Source organism: Anoplopoma fimbria, chromosome 20, assembly GCF_027596085.1.
Source record: "Anoplopoma fimbria isolate UVic2021 breed Golden Eagle Sablefish chromosome 20, Afim_UVic_2022, whole genome shotgun sequence".
NCBI classification, from domain to species: domain Eukaryota; kingdom Metazoa; phylum Chordata; class Actinopteri; order Perciformes; family Anoplopomatidae; genus Anoplopoma; species Anoplopoma fimbria.
In genome coordinates this window covers 12,538,478-12,565,162 of record NC_072468.1, presented here as the reverse complement: position 1 = coordinate 12,565,162, position 26,685 = coordinate 12,538,478, and the positions used below count along the sequence as shown (strand labels likewise).

The 26,685-nt window shown below is 40.4% G+C and overlaps 1 protein-coding gene across 1 annotated transcript in view; it reads right to left on the bottom strand.

Annotated features, from left to right (window-relative positions):
* Positions 1-26,685, bottom strand: part of tsnare1 (T-SNARE Domain Containing 1) — a 131,044-nt gene that overhangs the window by 68,087 nt on the left and 36,272 nt on the right. The window lies entirely within an intron of this gene.

Sequence of the window (26,685 nt, the reverse complement as noted above, 5' to 3'; positions counted from 1 at the left end):
CAGTGCCGTCATAAATCTACTGGGCCCCGTGAAAGGCGCCACTTAAGTCACTGAAAACTTCTCCCTAATAATGTTTATTTAATTGTATGTTCTCACTACTGATATTACTTCCTATTAAGGTCTCAGTGGCCAATTAAAAAAGATAATTTGTCACAGGGTGGCAGTAAGTGTGAGGCAGCAAGGAAGGATGCGGACAGGGGCAGTTCAATGATTAAACACAAGTAAAGACTGAAAAGCTTTCGGCACAGAGCCCAAACAGAGGTTTGGCTTTATGGCTTTACCTTGCCATAAACAGAATAGTGCACAAAGCACATAGCAACTGTGGGGCCCATAGTAATGTTGGACATAATAATATTAACTGGACATGGACACCCCGCTTATTCTCATGTATTTATTATTTTTTATTGTTTGTTAATTGATTTGTTTATTCATCACCTGGCATATGTTCATCTGCATTAGCAACTGCAATTAGTTAATAGGTTAATGTTGGGTTACAGTGAGTAAAGCTCATACAGGCACTTCAGTCAGGTCAGGGGTCCTTTGGGTAGGAAGCGAGAGCGACGTAACGCTTGCTTCATTCAGTCGACCAAAGCAGCCCGCAGTGTGCAGTCATGTAGCGCTGATGTGTGTGGGTTTCTGTGCTTTCAGAAGTAAAGATATTCTTTAAAATGTATGCACGCCTGGAAGTCCCCTTTGTCCAAGTGTGCAACACAACGTTAGCAACTTTGGAAGGAAAAGAGCAGAAGTGGGCTGGTTATGTAGTGCAGGAATGAGGAAGGACAGTGGAAACAGGTGAGCATGGAAGGCCAGGTGACTTGAACTAGAGGGAAAGGGGTTACTGCAGTGCAGATGAGGGGGAGATTTGTCTGGGGAAGGGAGAGGAAACATGTGGATAAAAAAAATAAACTTGTGATATACTGGCTGCTGCACACTCATCCCCCCCCAGCTCCACCCTATCTTCCAGACTTGTATTTTCTAGCACAAATAACTGACAGAGATGGCATTGAACAGTAAAATCACATCCAAGATGACACTGACACAATGTCCATGGTCTTCTACAATCTATTGTTATCTCTCACTGCCTCAAACTGAGGCATTTTAAATAGTTGCCATGGCGCTTTTTCACTGCGGTTCCCGGACTTTTCTTGTCAAACAATTGTGGCCAGGGTTGACATGTTTTCTCTTTCATATTAGTACATGCTACAAGGGTCAACCACTCTAGTCCAGACTGAAATATCTCAACTACTGGATGAATTGGCATGTGAGCCAGTACAAACTGAGGTGATTGTATGACTTTTGTTGAACAACAACATCAACTTAAATGTTTAAAGTGTCAGAACTTGTTCAAAACTAATTTTCCATTCCCATCAATCTCAGTTGTACTTTGTGTTTCCTTCTGCCTAGCACATTATTAGCATGCTAACACACTAAATGGTGACCATGGTAAATATTTTGTGTTAAACATAAGCATTTTAACATTGTCAATCTAAGCATGTTAGCATGTTAGCTCAAGAGACAAACTCTCTGTTGAAAGAAGGCCTTGCAGCAGCAGCTTCTTTAACAGTTCACAACCCTAAAGTGTATATAAGAAGTGGACATAGTCACTGTGACGTCACCAGTGGGTTTATTGATTGCTGTTTTATATTCTCTGTGCAATGAAAAGTCTGGACTTGTACGGCACCATTGTATTGACATTTAAGTCATGGTGTTCCTGCTTTTTCCTTCATTTTCCTTCTTTTTAATTCAAACATTGGTAAAATGTTAAACACATCAGACGGAGCTGACAAAGCTGTTTTCTTTTGTCAACGTAAAGATTTCAAATGCCTCACACATCAAAGTAACATTAATTATGATGAAAAAATGATGTCATTCACAGTGATTGCATTGAACTACTGTGTATTTTTTATCATAATGAATACATGTGGAACAAGTGAATGGACATCAAATGCTGCGGGAGCCTCTATTGCAGAATGTAACCGCGGTGATGATGATGATAGAGTGGATGGGTAAAATGGCATGGATCTAAGCCACAGGCTGGCAGCAGGATGGTGAGTTAACTGTGTTAGTTATGTGGGCAGCGCCATTTACCCTTTTTCAAAAAGCACATGTCATTGCAAATGACAGGTAGGGTTAATGGCCTGGAGTCATTACAGCGGGCTGAGATCAACATCACAACCTGCATAAGCTACACGCACAAGCTATCTCACCCACCCTTTTGTCAAACACTGCACCCTGAAATTACTGCAATTACTGCATTTTTGTGACATGGTTCAAACGTACAGGGGTATAGACAAAATGTAGATGTTTAAAAATGCCCAAAATTGGAGAGGTGGATCAAATATTGGCAGGAAAAGAGAAACTGTGAAGGCAGAAAGAAAGCAGAATTTGACAAAGAAGCAGACAGTCATAGTGTGGCCTGGAAGAGGAACTGTAAGATCTTCACTGTACATCTCAAGTCATTAACTCTCCTCACTGAATTATACTGACAAATTGTCCAGGTAATAACATGATTGCATGAGGTCAGTCGAGCAGCATTACAAGATTGTGTTACATTTGGAAATGGGTCATTGTTCAACTGGGAGACCTTTAGTGCATATTTTCATGTTATCTCAGCGCACACACACACACACACACACACACACACACACACACACACACACACACACATCTTCTTACTTACACGCTTTTTCCACCTTTCATTTAACATGATGGATGAATATCGACTGTGAATGCCACATTGGAGGTGGCCTGGCCTATCACAGGACCAAAATGTATTGCTGTGCATGTGTTCAGTACCAAGGTACTCATAACACAAACTGATGGAAATAAAATACATTGAACTCATTACAACACTCGGACTACATTCACCGTTCGCCCTGTTATTTGTACAGCGCGTTTATGTCTTTGAATATATTGCAGTCATATTGGATGCAGGTTAACTGGCATCATCAAGTAACATAGCCTCAGATATTCTATGACAGACCATACTGTCTGAAATGCTAATAACATGCTGTGTGCATTAGAAGTGTGAAAAAAAATACTTTTCCTCACCGAGAAAGAATAATAAGAGGCTTACATGACAAGAAACAGGTGACAAGTCAGTTAGATTGATAAATGAAATAAATTGTAGGAGTTTGCAGATTTACTGCACCTTCAAATGCAGCATACCAGTTTGACTTCTGGCTCATAAATGTGTAACTTTACCCTAAATAGTTACAACACAAGTAAGTCTGACAGACTGTAAGGGTTTTTAAAATGCAAAATACTGTATGAATAAAAACTACAACCCCTTACCCCACAACTTTTCCTTATGAAGTTGTTTTAAAGCTAAAGAAACCTTAGCATTTATACCTCCAACCGCCACCGTCATCAACGTCAGCTTTACATTTCTATGTGTACAAAAGGAATTACGTCAAGGTCTTGCCTAAAGCAAAAAAAGACACTAAAGATAACCTTTTGACAGTATATAGACATCATATCACCACTACAGTTTAGAGATCTATATTTGTAAAAAAGCTGTCTCTGTTTAAAAATTTAATTCCGAAAAAAATTATGCACAGAAGTGGGTCTATGGAATCTCTATGGATTATGCATCTCAACCCCCACACTTGTTTCATATAGGATTGACCCGGAAATGCCTCAGTCAAACACAAAAGTAGTACATTGAATACATCTACTGAACCATGTTCAGTAGAACAACTCTGTTATGCATTTTATTCTTTTGACAAATGGGCAAAAACTGTGTGCCCAGTTCATGTTGTCGTTTCACAATCCTTTTACGGAGTAACATAATTGTCACATTAGGCCCCACAACACATATTCCGCATTAGGGATTTCATGCTCATTTCACAAACTCCACTGGCGCTGTGTTCCCTGGAAGGTTGAGTGATCCACAGAGGGTTATTTCACAACCAGTTCAGTGTTTGGTAAATGGTTTGGATCATTTCAGCAGCTTTTTATCTTTTCACACTTGAAACTTTTCCCTCACATTAACATGTCGGCTCTTTAACATGCTCATATCAGCATGCCACTTCAAAGCTCTACTGATAGGCACTGCCTTAAAAAATTACTCTTGGACAAATTTGGTCTCTCTGTGGTTTGAGCAGTGTGTCTGATACAGTCATAACTTAGATTTTGTCCTCCATTATATCCCTGCAGAGGCATTTTGGGAATGCTTCTGAAGGGTGTAAAAAATAGAAATCTTATGATAAAAAAGTCTTGCAGCTCTTTGTACCTATACTTAGTAGGCATTGCAGGACTTTGAGCTAAATGCTGAAGTACAATGACAATGTTAAAATGCTGATGTTGAGCAGGTATTGTTCACAGTTTCAGTCAGTAACAAATCAGTATGAGGATTGTGTCTTTTCAAGAACAACCTCAGGAACCTCTTTCAAAACGCCTGTCAAGACTCATGGGACTGTAGCAGGCAGGGGAAGACCCGCCTTCACTCAGGGCTACAAAAGACCCTGGACTGTCTCTCTGACTCAATCTCTTTACATTTCACCTCCCTTAACCTGACTACAACAGGTGCTTGGTTTAACTTTCTGACAGGAGGTGACCTAGCTCCCTACCCAGGACTTAAGCCCTGCTAACAAATTAATCAACTATGTCCACACAAGATCCCTGGCTCCTCCAGTCCAAATTTCGAAGTGTCCCTGGCAAGACACTGAACACCAAATAAATTCCTGCTCCTGATTGGCAGTCGGCACCTTGTATTGTAGCCATCATTGCATGAATGTGTGTCAATGGGTGACTAAAAAAGAGACCTATCTGCAGTGCAATGCAATGCCATGTTCAAGTTCAATATGACCATCAACCATCTAAAGGACCCCTGTTTTCACATAGCAATACTGGAGAAAGCCGTTTCTGCACTTTGCAAACTGGGGGCACAGCACAAGAATACCAGGTTCTGCTGCTTTGTTTATCTCTGCTACCATGTCCATTAAAGTGCCTAGAGGCAGCACTGGCAGCGATCAGAGACCACAGATACCAGTCCCTCGATACCTGGACGATTTGATACTGTAACAATGAGAGAATAGGAGTGTTTTTTGCCAAGAAGACTCGTTATTTTCTTGCTGCAAGATTATGGACGTGTGTAGCAAAAATGTATGGAAGAAAAGACCTTACTGCCTCAACAATGATGAGGCTTATTGTCCCTGAATATTGTTATGCCTCTCAGGACTGGCCAAAGCTTTTGGCTAATACCAACGTCTTTCACATTCACAATTTATTTTATTAAGATCTATCATTGTAACAGTGTTTTTGCGCCGTTTAAATATGTGTGTTTGTGTGTTACAAGTTGTAGCCTTTGACCGAAATACTTTCCACTCCTGAGAATATAGGGGAATAAGGCTTTTTAAATTGCTAAAGGTAATCAAATGTGTGATTTGCTTTTTTTATGTTTTGGTCATTGAGAGATGTTTATAATTGATGTATTGTATTGAATGTAATATTTTTTTCTTTAAAGAGTGATGTAAAGATATATCAAATAAGTTTATATATATATATATATATATTATTTTTTACTTTCTTCTTGACATAGAGCCTAAATCAACATAGGAAGAAGGCACAGAGACAATATTTGCTTTGCTTGTGATGTCTTGGATGGGATTCAGAGTTTTCAGTATTTGTTTTAGACACAATATCATAAATCTCAAAATAGGACCAAGTTTTGAAGGGAACTAAGGAAAAGAAAGCTGTAGGGCAGGGTTTCACTTTGCATATTCCCAGTTGCTCATGATAAAACCCCAGCAAGCTGATTATAGATGATGTTCACTTTGACAGTGTGGTTGATTTTTTTTTCTTCTCCTTTTTAAGCATTGAATAATCAATACCAAGTGCCCTGATTTTCCTACTGTAATGAGTGAGTCTTGGGCATGCCGGGGATGAATTACCATCATGCCCTCATGGAGTAGCTTGTCGGTAGCACAAATGTGCTATCTGCAACATGTTCAATTATACTCTCAAATCCGAGAGGGACTTAATCAAGAGCTCCCATCTCATTATGCCTGAGGTCAGTGGCCGACTCTCCTCAGTGAAGAGGGACAGATTTTACTCTTTCCAAAAATCTGCAATTTAGCCACTGAGCAGCTGACTGAGGGAATGAGAAGCTGGCCTGAACCCAACAGCTGGCCCTGCAGATGGAGCTTATGAGATTTGACTTTTATTCTCAGTAGTATTTTACCAATACACCCACCCAGTCTGTAACATAAACCAATCGAAACAGCTGCCTCTGTTAACTTAACTCCTTTGTAGAACATTTATACATATTTTATTGAAAGTGTATTCTGGTTTACATCGTTTGTCACGGGTCAAAACGGATAGCAGGTGTTTTTAACCTGGGCTCTGAAAGTATTGCTAAAACACAAGCAGGTTTTTTGGTTATTGCCACCAAAGTACTAGACAGCACTGCCAATACAGCTCATAGAAAGGCTGTCACACTGTTTATATGCTATAACTAGAGCTATATATTTAGCTCAAACTCGGCTCTGAATATACGTTAAGTTTCTGAATTCATACACCAGTGATGCCACAGTAAAGAAACTGGTAAAGCAACACCATCACGGAGAAACAGGGCTCTGCTAAGCATATTAGTAAATCAATCAATTCATGTACATACCCCCCCACCCACCAGAGAAACATGTTATGTACAGCATCAACCCCACATGCAGCTGTTTATGGAGTCCTGCTCTGTTTAGTGTCCTAACATGTCAATTTTAAGCCTATATGTAGGCAAACATTAACCATGAAGAGCTTTATTCCGGACTGACTGAACGCCATGCTATTCATGTGCTTTAATTTGGCCGAATACTTTTGTTTCTTTGATGAAAGCTTCCTCGTAATTTCCGTCTCGCTCCTCTGCTCAGTGGGAGATGGACAATTTGCAAACAGCAGGAGGAAAGATTTGCAAAGATAACAAAGATAACAAACAAACAAATCATCAAATTGATCTAGCTTAAACATTTAGAAAATAATGCAGCAATTATGTGATTCCAACTTAATAAATATTATCTTTTTTCTCGTTCATATTGCAAATGAAGTCTTTACAGGCATCTGAAAATATTGTCCAGTTTAGAATTTGACACAAAATATGGCCTTTACACAAAACAATTTTAGATGCAAGTAAGTCTAATTTATTATGGGCACTTTCATGAAAAAGGGTAAAAATGCATTTGATATCGTACATTATCTACTGTAACAGCTCAAGCAGGCACAATCATGAGAACGTCTCCAAATTTTTTTGTTTTTGTTTCTATTCATTATCATAGTTTTTATTCATTATCATAGGGGTAGCTCAGTGCCAACTATGTTTTCTTGCAGCTTCTAACTGAACCTTCACTTTCCTGGGGCTGAGCACGGCTCAAGATAGACTTGCTGACAGAAAGTTAAAAGAAGACCAAATTTGAAATTCAATTTAAACTGCTGATTATGCTATGGATCAAGACCCATCAAATTTGATTAAAAATTAAAATGTCATGATCTAATTTTCACTCATTTTTTTTTCTGATATTGATTTGTTTCATCCAATTCACTGTCACTGTTTCATATATTTTCAAAAGTATCTGACCTTAAAAAACAAACAAATGGATGGATAACAATTATTAATATTGATCAGAGTGTAGCAGAAGAGGAAATAACAGGGGCTCACCAAAAAGTTTAGAAATCCTTTGGGTCCCATGACACTCTACATCAAATGTCATGGCAATGTGATAAGAAGGTGTCGGGATAGATTAGAATGCTTTGAACGGAAATGTTGGATGGATAGAATAAATAATGTTACCATTTTAAAGTTAGAAGAAAAAGTGTCTTTAGCTTTACTGTACTATGACTTGTTCCCTTGTAAAACTGAAAATGTCAGTGGTGTAAAGTTACAAGAGGATTTAAATCAAATCCTTCATAACTGATTGGACCGCTGAAAAATGGGGGCTACTTTAGCGTGTTACAGAGTTACAGAAGACTCTGGCTCCAAACACACCTCCCTTGCCACTGAAAATGAAAGATTTATTAATGGATGGATGTCCATTGGATGGATATTATTGGTAGAAATTGGTTGAAACATTTTTTTCTTTTGCATTTATTGTTTAATGGGTGCATTAAATGACCGGGCAAGTGAGGGTTAAAAATACATTTTTTTTTTTTTCATCTCAACCTTAAGGACATTCCTTAAGTGTTGTTGTCACGGCCGGGACACACTAAGCACCTGAGCAATGCGCGTGCGTGCGTTGCAGAACCTCTTGCTTTTAATTTTGGCACCCATGTTAAAAAGTTAAAGCAGCGACATGGCCTGCATTAGCACCGCAGCTCCAACGAGCGCAACTCGACTGCATCTCTTCTAGAGATTTACGGTCGCACCTTTATTTTTTAGCGTGACACACAGTTCACAGCAACATTACTACTGTATGTCTATATGAAACTGATGTCTGTATATGTAAAATCACATGAACTCAACACTTCCTGTTTCCGTTTGAAAATAAAATCCCTGCATTGCCTTTATGTGGACAGGATCCATCTAAATATATTTAGATGGCTTTTCTCCCATCGACCTTCAACAATTGACTTTAACTATTTCTAAGTCTAAACCTTCCACCTGTCTCTTAGACCCGATTCCGACTAGGCTGCTTAAGGAAGTTTTACCTTTAATTAGCAATTCTTTATTAGAAATTATCAATCTGTCTTTACTAACGGGCCATGTACCACAGGCCTTCAAACTAGCTGTAATTAAACCTCTTCTTAAGAAACCTACTCTTGATCCAGAGGTGTTGGCTAACTATAGACCTATATCTAACCTTCCGTTCCTCTCTAAGATCCTTGAGAAAGCAGTAGCAAATCAGCTCTGTGACTTTATGCATAACAATAGTTTATTTGAGGATTTTCAGTCAGGATTTAGAGTGAATCATAGCACAGAGACGGCACTGGTGAAAATTACCAATGACCTTCTAATAGCTTCAGACAAAGGACTTGTCTCTGTACTTGTATTGCTAGACCTTAGTGCTGCATTTGATACCATTGATCACCAAATCCTATTACAGAGATTGGAGCATCTTATAGGCATTAAAGGAACCGCACTTAGCTGGTTTAAGTCGTATTTATCAGACCGATCTCAGTTTGTATATGTAAACAATGAAAGCTCGATGAAAACCAGGGTTAGTCACGGAGTTCCACAGGGGTCTGTTCTTGGACCTATTTTATTTACCTTATATATGCTTCCCTTGGGGAATATTATCAGAAAACACTCAGTAAACTTTCATTGTTATGCAGATGATACCCAGTTATATCTATCAATTAAGCCAGACGAAACTAACCAGTTCTCTAAACTTCAAGCATGTCTTACGGACATAAAAACCTGGGTGACCTGTAACCTTTTAATGTTAAACTCTGAAAAAACAGAAGTTATCCTACTAGGCCCAGATCACCTTCAAAATCAATTATCTAACGATATAGTTTCTCTAGATGGCATTGCTCTAGCATCCAGCACTACCGTTAAGAACCTTGGAGTTATCTTTGACCAGGATCTGTCTTTTAACTCTTATATAAAACAGATCTCAAGGACAGCCTTTTTTCATTTACGTAACATTGCGAAAATCAGGCAAATCCTGTCTCAAAGCGATGCAGAAAAACTAGTTCATGCATTTGTTACCTCTAGACTAGATTACTGTAACTCCTTATTATCAGGCTGTTCTAATAGGTCTCTTAGATCTTTACAGTTGATCCAGAATGCTGCAGCACGTGTTCTAACAAAAACTAAGAAAAGAGATCATATTACTCCAGTATTAGCTTCTCTGCACTGGCTCCCTGTTAAATCAAGAATAGAATTTAAAATTATTTTACTTACCTACAAAGCTCTAACTGGCCAGGCACCGTCTTATCTTAAGGAACTTATAGTTCCATATTACCCAACTAGAGAGCTGCGCTCAATCAATGCAGGGTTACTTGTGGTTCCTAGAGTATATAAAAGTAGGATGGGAGCCAGAGCCTTCAGTTATCAGGCTCCTCTTCTGTGGAACCAGGTTCCAGTTTCAGTCTGGGGGGCAGACACACTCACCACTTTCAAGAGCAGGCTTAAGACCTTCCTTTTTGATAGCGCTTATAGTTAGGGCTGGTTCAGGTTCGCCTTGGTCCAGCCCCTAGATATGCTGCTATATGCCTAGACAGCCGGGGGACTACCTAGGATACGCTGAGCTCCTCTCTCCTCTTCTCTCCCTCCATCTTTATGTATTAATCCCCTATTTATGCACATTACTGATTTTGCTTCTTCCCCGGAGTTCTTGTGCTTTCTCGCCTCGCAGGTTCCCAGGAATCGGGGTTATATTTGGACTGTCATCGTGCCACCTACTGAGGCCCTGCTGACACCCACTACTACTACCACTATCATTATTAGTCACATTACTATTATTATTGCCTGTACTATTACGCTTATTGACTTGCTTGTACCCTGGAGTCTTTGTGCTTTCTCGCTTCGCAGGCTTCTATAAATCGTGGCTGTACCTGGACCGTGGTCGTGCATCCTGCTGACACCGACTGCTACCACCATTATTATTACTAGTCACATTACTATTACCTGTACCATTAAGCATTTTAGCTTTACTTCCACCCTGAAGCCCTTTTGCTTTCTCGTTCTGCAGGTTTCCATGAATCGTTATGGTACCTGGACCGTAGTCGTGCCTCCTGCTGTGAGCCGACTGACACCCACTGCTACTTCGATTATTATTATTAATCACATTACTATCCCTATTTTCATAACTATAATTCTACTGTAATAATTGCTGCTGTTATTATACGTAGTCTTATTATATGAATCATTTATGTCATATACATTGAATGTGTTGTATCTCTGTTATGCTGTTCATTCTGTACACATGACATCTATTGCATTCTGTCCATCCTGGGAGAAGGATCCCTCCTCTGTCGTTCTCCCATAGGTTTCTTCCTTTTTTCTCCCTGTTAAAGGGGTTTTTTAGGGGAGTTTTTCCTGTGCCGATGTGAGGGAAGGACAGAGGATGTCGCATGTGCACAGATTGTAAAGCCCTCTGTGGCAAATTTGTAATTTGTGATTCGGGGCTATACAAAATAAACTGAATTGAATTGAATTTTCTAAAACAACGTTTTTATTCTTAAATACTTGCAGGACAGTTTTGTGGAAAATGCAGAGACTTGCATGGCTCCATAAATTAACAGAATACCAACTATTAATTGTTAACTGTTATTATTATTTACAAATGATCACACGCTTAACCTTTTTCTGTCTACAATAAATATCGATTAAATTAAATAAAAATGAAAAACATTCTGGTCTCAGCACATTAACATGGTCCTCTCAAAGTTGCGTATGTATTGGATTTCAAGGAATCCACACTTCCATTAGTTTACTTTGACGGGAATAACAGAATGCTAGCTCATTACTGCCAGATAACAATTCACAATTACAAAATGAAAACGCAGATGAACAGTCTGCTTCCATCTAGTGGTATCAATAGCTCCAGAGCTCTTCATAGAGGAGGTCCAGAGGGCACAGTGAAGCAAATAAAAGTGCTCATATAGGGATGCAGGGTCACAGAAGGATGGGTTCAAGATCAATGCCGTCCCAATCAGTCCTTTAATCCTAGCGTGGCCGTCTCACACATGACCCACTTTGGCCACTTACTGCCCATCAGCAGTGCATGGAGCTGGAGGAGCAAGTGCTCATCACAGCGCTCTCACACCCAGTCTACCATCTTGCTCCGTTCAAGCTTATTAAGCAGGGCTTTGTCTCTGGTGAGCTCATCATGGGGAGCTAACAATGTGGACACATCCGTGGGTCAGGTCCAACACCCGGCGCTCTGCTGTCTGCTGCAGGGAACCAGGTGGGGCTCCTCGAACCGTGATAAGAGGTGAGGGAGGGATGGGCTGCTGTTGGCAAGCAATGACAATTTATACTGAGCTCACAAGGAGGTAAAAAAAACACCTTATATGTATGAAGTGTCCAAACATCTAGGATGCATAGTTTCTTTTTCAAGAAAAGAATGCTACACATTCTCAGGTTCCATCTTCTCAAATGGATGCTTCTCCTTGTCATCACTGAATGTCTTTGGATTTCTGTTCAGAAAAAACAAAACTTTTGATGACTTTGCTCTGCAAAGTGGTGACTTGCATCGTTTCACTATTTTGACAAATTTCATAGACTAAATAACTCATTGAATAATCAAGAAAACAATTGGCAGATTAATGGATAATAAAATATGTTTTGTTAGTTACAGCCGCTAGCTCAATCCCTCTTCTCAATACGCCTCATATCTGTTGGCGATATGAGGGGGCTACATGGCAAAAAAATCATATTCAGTCTATTTCATGTTGGTTTTTCATGTTGGTCACTGAACAGTACAACCAAACTGATTTCCCAATCGAAAAAAAAAATCTTACACAGGAACAAAACACCAAATCAGATTCTGTTTTTTAATATGCATCAGTAACTTTTTCCCATACATACTAGTTCTTTTCGATACTTCCACATGAACCACTCTTCACATCGGCATAAACTAGACCCACCACACAGGACTTAGAGCACGCAAGGCTAAATTACCTCCTAAATCACTGGATGACGGTTGCTGACAAACAAAGCAGCATTTAAAGGGCTATTTTTTTATCAGAGTCTGACGCAGTGCTCACTCCACATAAATGCACCGTGGCTACACTGCATCCCTTGCAGCAAATGTCACAGAGATCAATGAAGGTCTGTTTTAACTGAATATTGCCGTTCACTATATAGAGCCTATATTTTTTTCCTCCGCTCCATGCATTGAGAGCCTAAACGGTGACCATGTCTGCGGGGGTTTGATCTGAAATCCCTGCTTGTCCCTAATTGTGATTGCTCAAAGCAGAGTTAGCAAGTTTATTACATTTGGGGAGATTTTTATAGAGCCGCATTTTATGCATTAAATAGCGAGACAGCTGAAAGACACAAACTTCTTTTTACTAATGTACTTATATTCTGTTAATGGAAGAATTATCAGCAACTTTATTAACCTAAATGAAAACGACGGCAAATTAATAATATGCAGTAAGAAATATCTGCGTGTGCAGCACTCATCTGTCAGCTGACATATCTGCAGTGTTTAATAATGAATTGTATTAAACAGTGATACACAAAGTGCATAATGTTTCTCCTAACTCAACAACTCATAAAACAGTTGTTAAGGGATTCTGGGGGTTTCCTTCCCGGGTGACAGGGTGAAATTGGGGTTGCTGTTTACTGCAGACCTCACACATGACCGATCTTTATCCGACACACTAAAGGAACATGTTTGAGAAACAGACATTCTCACAACTCACTGTTTTGGAACTCAACGCAGTTTACAGTAAAGTTTCAGAGCATCAACATCAAGCTCCATAAAGCCCATTGAGGCAAATGTGTGATTTGTGCAATTAGGTTATATAAATAAAATTTAAGATTTGAACAATTGGTTGCTAAAAACAAAGGGAGTCTATCTTTAAAAATGCCCTCAAGTTCTAATACAGAGAAAAACTTAACATAAGACATTAGACAACTGTGTGTAAACTGTCAATCCTAAAACAGTGAGCGTTTAGCACCCTTTCATTTTCAGTACAGTGTTTATTCAAAACAGCATCAATGTGTGTTGATGTTAAAAGCTGCGTAGTCCTGTCATCCTGAATGAGACACTCTGGCTGTGCTGGAAGTGACACGCCACCTCTCAGAGTTGAAGGTTCAGAGTCTTTTCCACCGGCAGAGGGAGGAGAGAGATTAGCCTAAAAGACAGCTCTATTAGAGACTTAACCTGGGCTTTGATCATTCCCTGAGCTCCCCTTCAGATCAGCCCGAGCAACAGACGGGCAAATCTGACAGGCTCCTGCTCTTCCCCCCCCCCCCCCACCACCACCACCACCACCCACATCCCTCATAATGTAGCCAGGCTTCACTGTGATCAAAGACCCCCTTTCTGGTGACTGAGGGCTCCCTTCTATCTGCCCACAAAAGAGAAGACTGTCAGACTGTGTGAAGGGGAGTATTTGGGAGCGAAAATACGAGTACAGTATGCTGGAGACAAGAGTCGAAAAAAGCATATGTGATGTTTATTTTGTCTCTGACACATCCACCCTTCCTCCTTCACTGCGTATGTGGATTGCAGCATAATGACTTGTGCCAGCGACTCCCCTCAACCATGATTGGTATGAACATATACACTGCTAGAAATGCACAGTACAAAGCAGACAGATAAGAGTATATTCATTTGGGCGCTGACTGGCCCAAATATGGAACATTGGACAGAAAGGGGGGAAAAAAGCAGAAGAAAAAAAGACCCGAGGCCTTTTTCATAAAACTCATCACTGACAGCGGAGGATTGCAGGACACGCTCTGCTCTGTAATTTGAGCTATTTTCATGAATTGTCTGAGGTTGTGATTGCCTGAAACACACTGTGGAATGCACATTCTCAGCAATTACTTGGGTGACAAACAATACCAATCAACGTGTTAATTGACACTGATTGTGGGTGAATAGCTAGTTAGGGTGAGGTAGGGCAAATTCTTTACAATCCCGAAACAAACCATCGTAGTCACCAAAATAAGCTATCTTCAAATCCAATACTTAACCCTTCTTTCTAACATATTTTGAAGATACTAGCTATACGAGCAGCTATGTGGGACTTGCACTGTAAGTTAAACGTTAGCACGCAAGCTCGCAATGGCAATCTTAAGATAATGATGTTAAGCAGGTATAATATTCGCCATGTTCACCATCTTAACTAAGCATGTTTGCATGCTAACATAAACACAAAGTGCAGCTGAGGCTGATGGGAATGTCACTTTTGCAGGTATAATGTAAGGAAGCAAAGTACTGGGCGAATTGTTGATTTCTAGACAACACATACGTTATACAACACTTTCTTATACCAACTTGTTACAATCTGACAGTTTTTCTGACCCCTTGGAGTCACTTTCTAACCCACTGGGTATCCCAGCGCACGGTCACAGTACATTTGGTCAACGTTTTTAACAAACAACAACACTTGCTATGGTTTAGGCATCTAAATTTATTTGAATCAGGTTTATGGAAAAAAATCTAGATGGGACTTAAAATAAGATTGTTAACTAAGTAAACAACGTAAGATACGAAAGTACGAAAAACACGCCACAACCATCACTTACGTATCAAAATAGCTCAAAAACAATAAGGGACACAAACACTGGTCTCCTGGTTGAAAGTCATGTGTTTGTTTGACCCTCCCCTCCTGTGTGGGTTTTTTCTGTCTTTATATAACGTCATCACAGTCCAGACATTTTTTTTTTGATCACCTAATAATGATGCTGATGGGTTTACATTGTGGTTACTTGAAAGCCTGGTGGGTACGTATCAGATGGAGGCTGACAAAGCGTTGGTATTTGAGGCTCTGGGGATGAGAGCAGGCTCAAATACATCAACCACATGGTGGCGCTAGAGGAAAAGTGAGGGGATCACCAGTCAACAGAATTTATCATCTAGGGAACCAAAAAATGTCATGAAAACCTGTCGCTTAGATATTGAGATATTTTATTCTGGAACTAAGTGGTAAACCAACCAACTGACCAACTTGGTACCTGTGTCACTACAGAGACCATGCTAGCCATGCTGTTTAGAATGAATAGTTAATGTTCAGTCCTGAATGAGGGGAAGCTCACTGCTGACGAAGTTGCCTGTCAGAGGAGAGGAATGAATCTCTTCATCATGTCTGACAGCATCTCTCCACTGGGGTGTGTGAAGGCTCGTCCACATTACCAGCTGTGAGACTATATAAGCTCAGAACCAGCGATCTTCCAACCAGAGTTAAGAGCTGCAATTTTTTTTTTTATATACCACTCTAAACTAATAAATATTTAATAGTAAATACCACTAATCACTTAAGCCGCAGGCTAGTATTCACAAATCAACTCTCTCTGCACACAATCTGATTCAGTGGTCAGAGTCATTTGGAAATGTAAAAGTTAGAGCAGATCACAAAGGGGTTGGCCCTGCCTTCAACAGTTCCTTTTACAAAGAGCACAATCATGTGTGTGCACACAGCCATATCAAAATATACTCCCTCTACTCCCCCTACTTTTAGGTTCAGTTTGATCGCAACTACAAAGCTGTAAAGTTTCCTTACTGCATTCATGCACGGTTGTGACGGTTTTTAAAAGTGATTTAAAATATGAAAGAGAGTTTGCAGCCCTGGTCTCCTTATACAGGTCATTCAAGGGTCTAGGAGCCCCAACTGCAAAGGCTCCCTCCCCTCTGTGTCAGAATCTGGACCTGGGAAGAAAAGGGAACCACGCATCTGAGGGATTTCTGTTTGACCTGTTATATATGTAGGGACAGTAGAATATGTGGCCGCCATTCTTTAGCTTTAAATAATTGGTTAATAATATGGATAAAATATTCTATTATTTGATCAGCAGACATGGTTTTGAATTCATTTGGTGAGTTCTTTTTTGTGTTTTGAGGTGAGGTAGTCTGGAGTGTCATTTCAGCCAATGACGTCATGGCTTTTTGAATGCAAGAATACAGCAGGATTCCTCAGATTCTCATTAAGGCACATGGATATTCTAGAGATGTACAAATGGCTCTTTGTCCTGCCCACAACATAAAACATTCGTTCATTGTGCTTGCCATCTATTCTTCTTGAATTCCTTGTGCACCGCGTCTCTCCCATCTGTCAATCTTTCTCGCACACACACACACACACACACACACACACACACACACACACACACACACACACACACACACACACACACACACACACACACACACACACACACACACACACACACACACACACACACACACACACACACACACACACACACACACACACCTCCAGTTTGGCCGGGAAAAGGTTTTGCCTCATAGGCTCTGTCTTGCTCATACCCAATCACTAGGCTAATAAAAGCAGTGAGAGGATTTAATCCAATGCTTTTCACACTGCTTAACCCTCATGAAAAGCCTGTGACCTCTGCACAAGAGCAAACACACACTTATACACATACTGTGGGTAATTATATACAATTGTAAGGAACGGAGAGTTCATAAACGAAGAACAAACAGATTTTTTTCTTTTTTTACAGCCCTCATTACACTTTTCTTTTCATATATTTGCACTCATGTGCATGTAGTGTTGATTGCTTGATTTGTTCATTTCTTTATGAATAATATATGTGTTGTGATGACTGGAACACCTGACTCTGATTACTTGCTTATGCTAGATAAGTGGGTGACTTCTGAAAATCATGCAAGCTTTCATAAAGACACAGTGTTGACATGCAACTGATAGTAATAACACTTGAATGCTGCTGTCATTCACTGGTTCATCTTGATGACCTGAAGCTTCTGCAAAAGATCAATACAGACGTTTGCTTTGTTCATCTAGCATTTCCTCTTTTATTCTTCAACTGATTTCCTAATTTGTCTAACCTGCACTCTCACTCCATCTTGATTTAAACGTTATCTAGCTTAAATATTTACCAGACTTTGTCAATGCATGCCACAGAGGGCAAATAGATCCATTGATCATACTGTCACTGCAGACCTGCAAGATGCCTTTAAAATATAATCACAATAAATTGATATAATTCACAAAATAATACATACAGTATCTACAAAACATTAACTCTCAATGTATCTGATTTGATCCCTACAATATTTGCTCCCAGCAACAACCCCAAAATTTATTTTTGGGGTTAAGGAAATGTCAACATATCTCTACTCAAGTCAGTTATATGGGTCAAACGACCAATGTGAAAGGTGTCTCATAATGCAACCCAGTCTCCAACCCACCAAATAACAAGTCTGACACTGACGCACCGAGGCACCCTTTAGAATCTGTATGAGACGCACCAGACTCTTTACCAATGTAAAGATGCCTGCATCGTTTTGTCACACTCAGAGCAACTGACATAGTACAAAGTGTGAGATAGTCACCACAGGGCAGAAGTAGGGGTGGTAATGGGTCAAACAAACAAAGGACTTTTGGCCAGGAGACTGTTGTTCATGTCTCTACTTAGGCCACATCCACACTAACCCATTTTCAAATGAATCCGAATATCTTTTGCTGCGTTTGCACCGAGCGTCCACACTATACGGCGTTTTAGGGCACCGAAAACGAAGGAGTACGAAAACGCTCCCGAGGACGGATAAGTTTTCCTGATAGTTTGGATGACGGAAAACGAAGCAGTCCGAAAACGATGACGTAGGCACCCGCATTAGCTATTTGATTGGTTCTTAGCAGTTACGACATGTCCTTTCCTGATTCGTCACCCCCTTACCACGTGACCCTTTTCCGGAAGAGAACAACTACAACAGCCTTGATACCGATCGACTACCAGGTTAATTCAACATGGATAATGTGGTATTTGTCCAAATGTATGGACCTATAATCTAGTAAACTCCGTTTAATAATAATAATAAGTTCATTTAAAGTAAATTTGCTGTCTGTGTGAGAGAGGTAGTTAGACCTGCAGTGTTCTAACTAAGCTTGAAAAATAAAACTTCCACAAAATGTGTCCGTTTGAGTTTATGGAGGAAGATTTTAGAGGAAGTTCCTAAGTATCAAGCATGACGAGTATCAAGAGTAGTGTAATCGTATTATCTGTAACTGGACGCAAATCATTTCGAAAACGATGTTGAAATGCATGTGTGGACGGAGATCGCTTTGGTTTTAAAACCCTGTTTTCATTTGAAAACAGGTTAATGTGGACAGCAAGCTGTGGTATTTCACGAGTCGGGGCGAGAATGTATTTTATAGTGGCAAACCCACAGGAATCAATCATCCAATTCATTCAAACTAGGCTTTCAACCGACTCGATTGTAAACCCACCCGCTTCATTATTAGACGCTCAAAGAAACTGACTTAGTACAAAGTGCAAGAAAGTCCTCGTATGGTGGGCAGTGGAAGTTGTGTGGGTTCGGCTATGGAACTATTTTGGGTTTAATTCCAGATCGTGGCAGAAACAACTGTTCCCAGTACACTGTACTGACAACAAATCGTTTGCACTGATGATCTCGGGAGCTGAAATTTCTTTGGGATTTGCGGCTGTGGCTCAGTGGAGAGCAGGGTCGTCCTCCAATCAGAGCATCGGCGGTTCGATCCCTGGCTCCGGCAGTCCATGTCGATGTGTCCTTGGGCAAGACACTTAACCCTGAGTTGCTCCCGAAGGCTGTGCCATCGGTGTATGAATGGGTGTGAATGATTAGATAGATCCTGATGGGCAGGTGGCACCTTGCATGGTGGCTCCTGTCATCAGTGTATGAATGGGTATGAAAGGGTGAATGATTAGTAATGTAAAAGCGCTTTGAGTGGTCGGAAGACTAGAAAAGCGCTATACAAGTACAGTCCATTTACTTGCCTTAAATATGCGTCATTTCAAATCTGCACTGAGCTCTTTGGACTCTCCCAGTGTGGTGTCTGTGGCTCAATCTAATGCACCTAGTCAAACAAGCACTATTTATACAGGCAAATAAATGTTTCCAACAGCAAGGAGGAAGTTCAGAGTTCATCTTGTGAAGTTAAATTACTTTTTATAACTCTTTATGCCCCCAGTATGTATAGGTTGTTGTATGTTTATTTCTGCCCCATAGCTCTCCTCATCATATTTTCAGAAGACTCACAACAAATTTATCAAAATAAACCAAGGTGATTTTTTTTTTTGTGACCTGAAAAAGAACAAGTCCTTATCATTCTGTCACAGAAGGAGAGCAGTTGCAGAAATAATCAAATCCCCAAACTGCTATGAAGTAAGTCTCCTTCACCAGTGTATGAAAACCTTTGACTCTATAACGGAATGCACTGTATCGGGTGGTAAAGGAAAAACATCTTGATGTCTTCTTTGCTAAGGTTATTATGCAAGTGTCTCAAATTTAAAGTAATAACCTTGTATTGTTGTAGAATGCTACATGTGGGACATTGTAAAGGGCATTAAGACTATCAATATTTGTCCTTACCTACTGGCTGGTAGCCCTGCCTCGTAGGACCTCCAAATGGGTTGCGACTGCCAAAGGAGCCTCCATCAATGGACCCATATGACATTCTGCCTGATGGTTGGTGGCGTATTCGCTGCAGGCGCCTAGGGAATGAATCATAACTGAATTCACCAACACATTTTATTTCAACATTGATCTGCCAGTCTTAAAAGTAATGCCTTCACAGCACTGACAGTAAGTGAAGATAGTAAGGATGATTTGTATAATGTGTTTCTAAACAAAATCCCTGGACAGGTGGCATTTCTAGAGGAGGGCTGGTAATGGAGGTTTTACCAGGGCTTGCCACGCAAATATTCTACTTCTTACAAATCACAGAAACCAAAAAAAAAAGGTATGTAAATCTTAAACATCACAAACATTTTGAAGCTTGAATTTTGAGCTACCACCTTGTCAGTTACTACAGCCAGAAAATCCTTATTTAAAGGCAACTGCATAAGGATATGTTTAGGTGTAGCCACCATAACTTTCATTTGGGAAAAAATAAATCACAGTCACGCCCTGAAATCAACGTGATCTCACAGAAATACGTGAACCTCTACACAGCGCATTACTTGGTGGTGACACGTTATGTGTAAAACTTGTGTGTCACTACCACTGAAACAATAAAGTTAGGTTTAGGAAACACATCATGGTTGGGCTTAAAACAAGTACTCTACTAAGTAAAATACGTAAACAGGTCATGAATGTAACTTCACAATAACTCAACAAAACATTGGGACACCAACACCAGTCTCGAATACCGGTCTCTTGATTTAAAGTCCTGTGTTTTCCACTGAAGAGCAGACAGGCAAAGTAATTGAGTAGCTGGTGAACAAAGTGGAACTTTTAGCAGCTAAAGAGGAAGATTTGGTAGTGACCATATCATAGATAAAAGAAGAATAGCTGAACACTTAACTTATCAGGTGGACACAAACACTATTCCAAATGTCAATCCTAATTTTGCTCTGTCTGCTGGGTGTGTAGGTACATCATTGTTTTCTAGCACATTAGCATTAAGTGGTTTAGTGGTTCAGGTTTAACAAACTCTGAGCCAATCAGCCCTGAGTTTGTTTACTCGGAGATAAGCTTGTGCAAAGTTGTATTCAGACTTTTTTTTCAATGGATGAAAAAGTGGTGGAATCTGACTGTGTTTTAGGCTGTAGCCTACATTACATTATAAATGTATTTCTCCATAAATAATCCGAGCAAATTTCATCACTTTTGATCCTATCAGACATTTGTATGAACTTTTCATAATAAGCTTGTGGTCACAGTGAACTTTGCCCTCCAAATTGTAATCAGTTAAACCTTGAGTGCAAGTGGACATTTGTGCCAAATTTTTAGACTTTCGCTTAAGGCGTTGCCAAGATATAACAATAATGGGATGAACATGAGGTCACAGATACTTGAACTTTGAGCTCCAAAATCTAATCAGTTCATCTGTGGGTCCAACTGGACATTTGTGCCAAATTTGAAAAAAATCGGTCAAGTTGTTCCTTGAGATATAGCGCACAGGAGAATGGACCAGATACACAGCGACCTGTGGTAACCTCCCACCGCCCAACTACCTGCCCCCTTGACCCAATCCCCTCTCACCTACTTCATTCTTGCCTCACCCACCTTATCAATACCTTTAATACTGCCAATCGGCTCATACTCCATCAGTACGAAGGGGGCTGAGCTCCCGCTCTACAAAGCCATGGCTGTTTCCTGCTCCACAATAATGTAACGCACAACTCTCCATTGACATAAGGATAGCAGAAACTCTAAACATCTTACCTCGTAGACTGAAAATCCATCTGTTTAGACTCCATTACACCTCAAAATAGAATAACGTATATCTCCCTTTTCTCTATCTTATAGTGTCTACAACACTTACACTAAATAATACATTTATTTCGCTATGTAATGTACTGAAAGCATTTTAAGGATTTAATTTGTTCATCCTGGATGAACTTATCCTGGGTGACAGTGTGATGTTATTTTGAAAAAAAAGGCAAAATAAGTAGACTTCGAAGCATGTGCCTGAATGCATCCTGTTTGACACAGATGGAGGTGCTCTACAAAACTCTGGTTCTGAAAAGTCAAGCCAATGCTGAAGTTCCTTAAACTAGCATTCTCTCTAGTGTCCATCAGGGGGCAACTCCTCTGGTTGTATAGAAGTCTATGAGAAAATGACTCTACTTCTCTTTTGATTTATTCCCTCAGTAAACATTGTAAACATGAGTTTATGGTCTCAATCTCTAGTTTCAAGTCTTCTTCAATACAGCATGATGTTCATTTAGTAAATGATGGCCCATTTAGAGTCAAATAGACCATAAAGCAGGGTATGCTTTAGGGCGTGGCTACACAGTGATTGATCATCACAGAACTGTAACCCTTTCTTGGTTTGATTTCAGTTCATGAACGTTAATTGTAACATTTTGGTCGCCTTAAAATGTCTAACTCAGTGTTGTAACTCACATTCACTTTTATAAACAGTCTATGTAGAAGACACGTGTAACGTTGCTACAGGGGCTTAAACTTTTAGGATTGAATATGACTAGGTCAGAATTAGACTTTGTATGGTAGTATACTGTTTAAGTAAAATTGTCACAATCAAACAAATGTGTGTAGGCCTGTCCGAAGAAAGGAAATGAAACAGTTTGAGGCATCAAGCATGAAAACTAGGAGCTAAAATATCCAGTGAACATTTCGTTGTCAGCCTCTTTAGAATGTTAACCCACTAACATGAGGAGAGGAAAGGAGGACACAGAATAGTCATCTGAATGCTGCTGGAAAGGTCAAATAATCATGTGAACATGTGTTTCACCCGCGGCAACAGACACACAGATGAAGCTCTAATCAACAAACCCCTCTCAGTGCTTCAGCATCTCTATCAAAGGTCAGAATATCATACTGGTCAAGTGGCCAATGCTCTTCCTGCACCGTGAAAGACATTCAGAAAAGCAGGAGAATGCGATTACACTCCAGAGTCTTTGTGCAGCCAATTGTTGTGGTGGAGCCAGTGAATCAGGCCTATAGGACTGGTATTACGGGCATGAAGCGGGACAGAGGAGCGGCCAGAGATTCAGCGGCTGCCCATTACAGGAAGACCGACTCACTGGGCCACGAGCATGTTTAATCCGATTAATTTTTAGAGAGAAGGAAGATTAATTACTTTTGTCAGTCCATAAACAATCTTCACTCTGCTTAAATTCCAGCCCAGTGACTGTGCCTCATGTCCCTTCTGAAGTGTGGACACGCACCGCCTCTATCTGCTTACACGATGCACACACATGGATACACACACACACACACACACACACACACACACACACACACACACACACACACACACACACACATAGACACAGATACTCATGTAGCCATGACCTTCACTTTAGTTTAGAATTATAAATCCTCCCGTTTGTGAAAGTGAAAGCCAGGGTCATAAGGGGCGATAAAAACCAAAAAAATAGGTATACTGCTGTCCCATTACTCATGAACATGATGGCATCATCCCTAGTGATGTCATCAGAACTCTGTCCTCTGAATCCTAACCCTCTGTCCAAGCATCATCCCCACAGTCGTAATGGAAGGTTCTCCAGGTGTGTTTGGGGGAGTGCCAGATACATAGTGGCAGCCTCGCTGTTTATAGTTGTTTATTTAAATTTACTGTTCGTCAGACCTCAACATCTAAAGTTAGTGGGGCTTAATACACTGTTTTTTTTTTTTTATTTATTCCTTCTGATTAATGAGCAATAAGATGACACAAAAAATCCGATTCAATTCATTTCACCCACATATATAGTCAATATATTTTTGGGGGCATAATGCAGTTTTCTAATGCAAATATTGTCAGGTAGGAGAGCAGCTAGAAGTGTTGCCATCTTGAAAGGTAAATGTAAAGCCTACCTTGTAAATGCAAAGTGGACTTTCTTTACACCTTGCATCATAGAACCCTCTGGACATTTGCGAGTAGCATTGTTTTCACAAGAGTTCCAACAAAACACAGTGAAGCAGCTTTTGTCAACATGCGACACGGACCTGGAAAAACCTACCAGATGAGGTTCCAGAAATGTTCAAAATGTTCCTATTCTACACTGCCTAAATAACATAAGCATTACCTGTATAACACTCATGATATCTACAATCACAATATCAACCAAAGTGGCTCATTAATGACAATAATAGATTTAGAAGTGAAAATAACCACCAGAGCGGACGAGGAGTTAAAGCCCATTATCTCAAAGCCAAAACATAAGAACGCAGCAGTTCTCCTGTTAACTCCTCTTCTCCCCTTAAATATAGTCTGTTTAAGCAATTTTACAGGACACACAAAGAAACATACAAAAATATCTGGGAGGTGAACGATATTTCTAGCACATGAAATGCTACTGTTGGATGGGGACAGTCCTCGCTTGTAGAGACAAAAAAAAGGCCCTAAAACTGGCACACAGAATAGAAGTGAGGCAGAGTGGTGTGCACCCCTGTGTGACACTGCAGGACACAAAATGTTACTGAATACAGGCCTGGCAGGGCAGACCGACTGGATCCATGACTTCTCCCCACCCACTGGTTTTCATTCATTCCCCCACTCTTTTCACAGCTGCCATTATCAGCAACACAAGGCTTAGCTTAGCCAGAGCAGGCAACTGAGCAGAAATAAGCCTACACCCTGGACACAAATGCAGCGTTTATCACAAACAAGCGAGGGCCAACCTGTGGCGGGGCTGTGTGTGTGTGTGTGTGTGTGTGTGTATTTTTGAAGGATTAGTTCAATATTTCTAGAAAGAAGGGGCCATTTATGCTGTTGTTATTCAGTACTTCTTTATTCAACCATGTTCTCGTCAAAACATATCCAGATATGAGCTGTTTCCATTAGTCCTGATTATGTGGGAGTGGCCTTTAAAACATTTTTGTGGACCATTATTATTATTAGTCACATTACTATTACTATTACCTGTACCATTACGCATATTAGCTTTGCTTCCACCCTGAAGCCCTTTTTGCTTTCTCGCCTCGCAGGTTTCCACAGGGGGGGGCTGGAGCCGATCCCAGCTGCCATTGGGCGTAGGCAGGGTTCACCTGGACAGGTCTCCAGACTATAGCTGACATATATAGACAGATAACTATTCACACTCACATCCACACCTACGGGCAATTTAGAGTCTTCAATTAACCTAAGCTGCATGTCTTTGGACTGTGGGAGGAAGCCGGAGAACCTGGGGAGAACCCACGCTGACACGGGGAGAACATGCAAACTCCACACAGAAGGCCTTCTAGCCCGGGGATTGAACCCGGGCCCCTCTTGCTGTGAGGCGACAGTGCTATCCACCACACCATCACGCAGCCCAGCATGTTTTTTATAAATATTTATTTAATCTGCTATTGGATAAAATGATTCTGATAATCGTAAAATTCTGAATATCAAAGCTGAGAATGGCATCGGTTAAATGACAACTTAGAGGTTGAGTTGCTAAGTGAAGCCTTGTGAACTTCCATAGTTGAAGAATGCATTCAAATCCATAAACTGATGTTCTCTTTATAACATTCCCCGGTTGGAACTTTAGTGCTGTCAAGTTTGTTTTCCAATTGGTTAGCCTAGTTTGATAACCTAACCACTGATTGTCACTTTGCTTACCTTTTTGCCCAAAATCCTACAACATTTCAGTCAAAAATACAGATAATCCCTTGCTTCACATCATCAGATGATGGGAGTACATGAAGACTTTTCTGTTGGTTCTTGCAGCAATCGACATATAAAGTAGTGTGCTTTGCTTCAGATTAATTAAACACCATAGCACTCTGCCTGTTTTTATTATTTTAATAATGGTTCAAGTGATTTGATGGTGAACATAGTTCAGAATTGTGAACTATGAACTTGAACAAGTTTATTTTGGAGGTGATTCTAGGGCCCAGCAAACCACATGGGACATCAAGGGGAGCTGCATGTCTGAATATCTCGCTGTGACACTTTTTCTGAAAGATGGAGCAGGAGAAAAGAGAGAGGATGGTCTTCTCTCTAAACACACCAGGTGTCAAAAATATGGAATAGCAAGTTTGGACCCAAAGGCAGAAAACACTGATGAGGAGGCAGCAGGTGCTGTTCAATGATTTAATGACCAAAAATAATCTTACAGGATGCAGTCCAAAAAACAGGCAGGCAACAGAGGCAAATCCAAAAACAAACCAGAACACTAAAGCACTGGAGGACTAACTGGTAACAGGCTGGTCTTCTTCATACTAGGAGAGAAGACAAACTGATAATGAAACAGAGGAAGCTCATAGACTTAATTCCAGGTGGCAACCTCCCTTCACTGGTTTCCAAAAACCCAAAGTCTGGGCAGCCAAAATCCAAGATGGCCACTGCCAAAATACCGAACTCGAGGCTTCAAAGCAGTCGACAAACCAATAGGTGACGTCACAATGATTACGTTCACTTCTTACAAACAGTCAATGCTGAAAACAGATGGGAAGGTAGCAGGGTTATTCAACACAGGTGAAACAAAAATGGGTGGGGAAAACACACAAAGCAGGAAGTGACACCAGACATGACAGATTAGTTAAGCATATCAAAATAAAACTGGAACAGCTTGACAGGAACAGGAAACAGACTAAACACAGAAAAGTGTCCTCAGCAGAGTAAAGATCAGATGTCTGCAATGACCACTGCTGTATTGTGTGATTGAGTAATTACAACCACTTGTATAACCCCCCATCTGGACAACAATGGGCT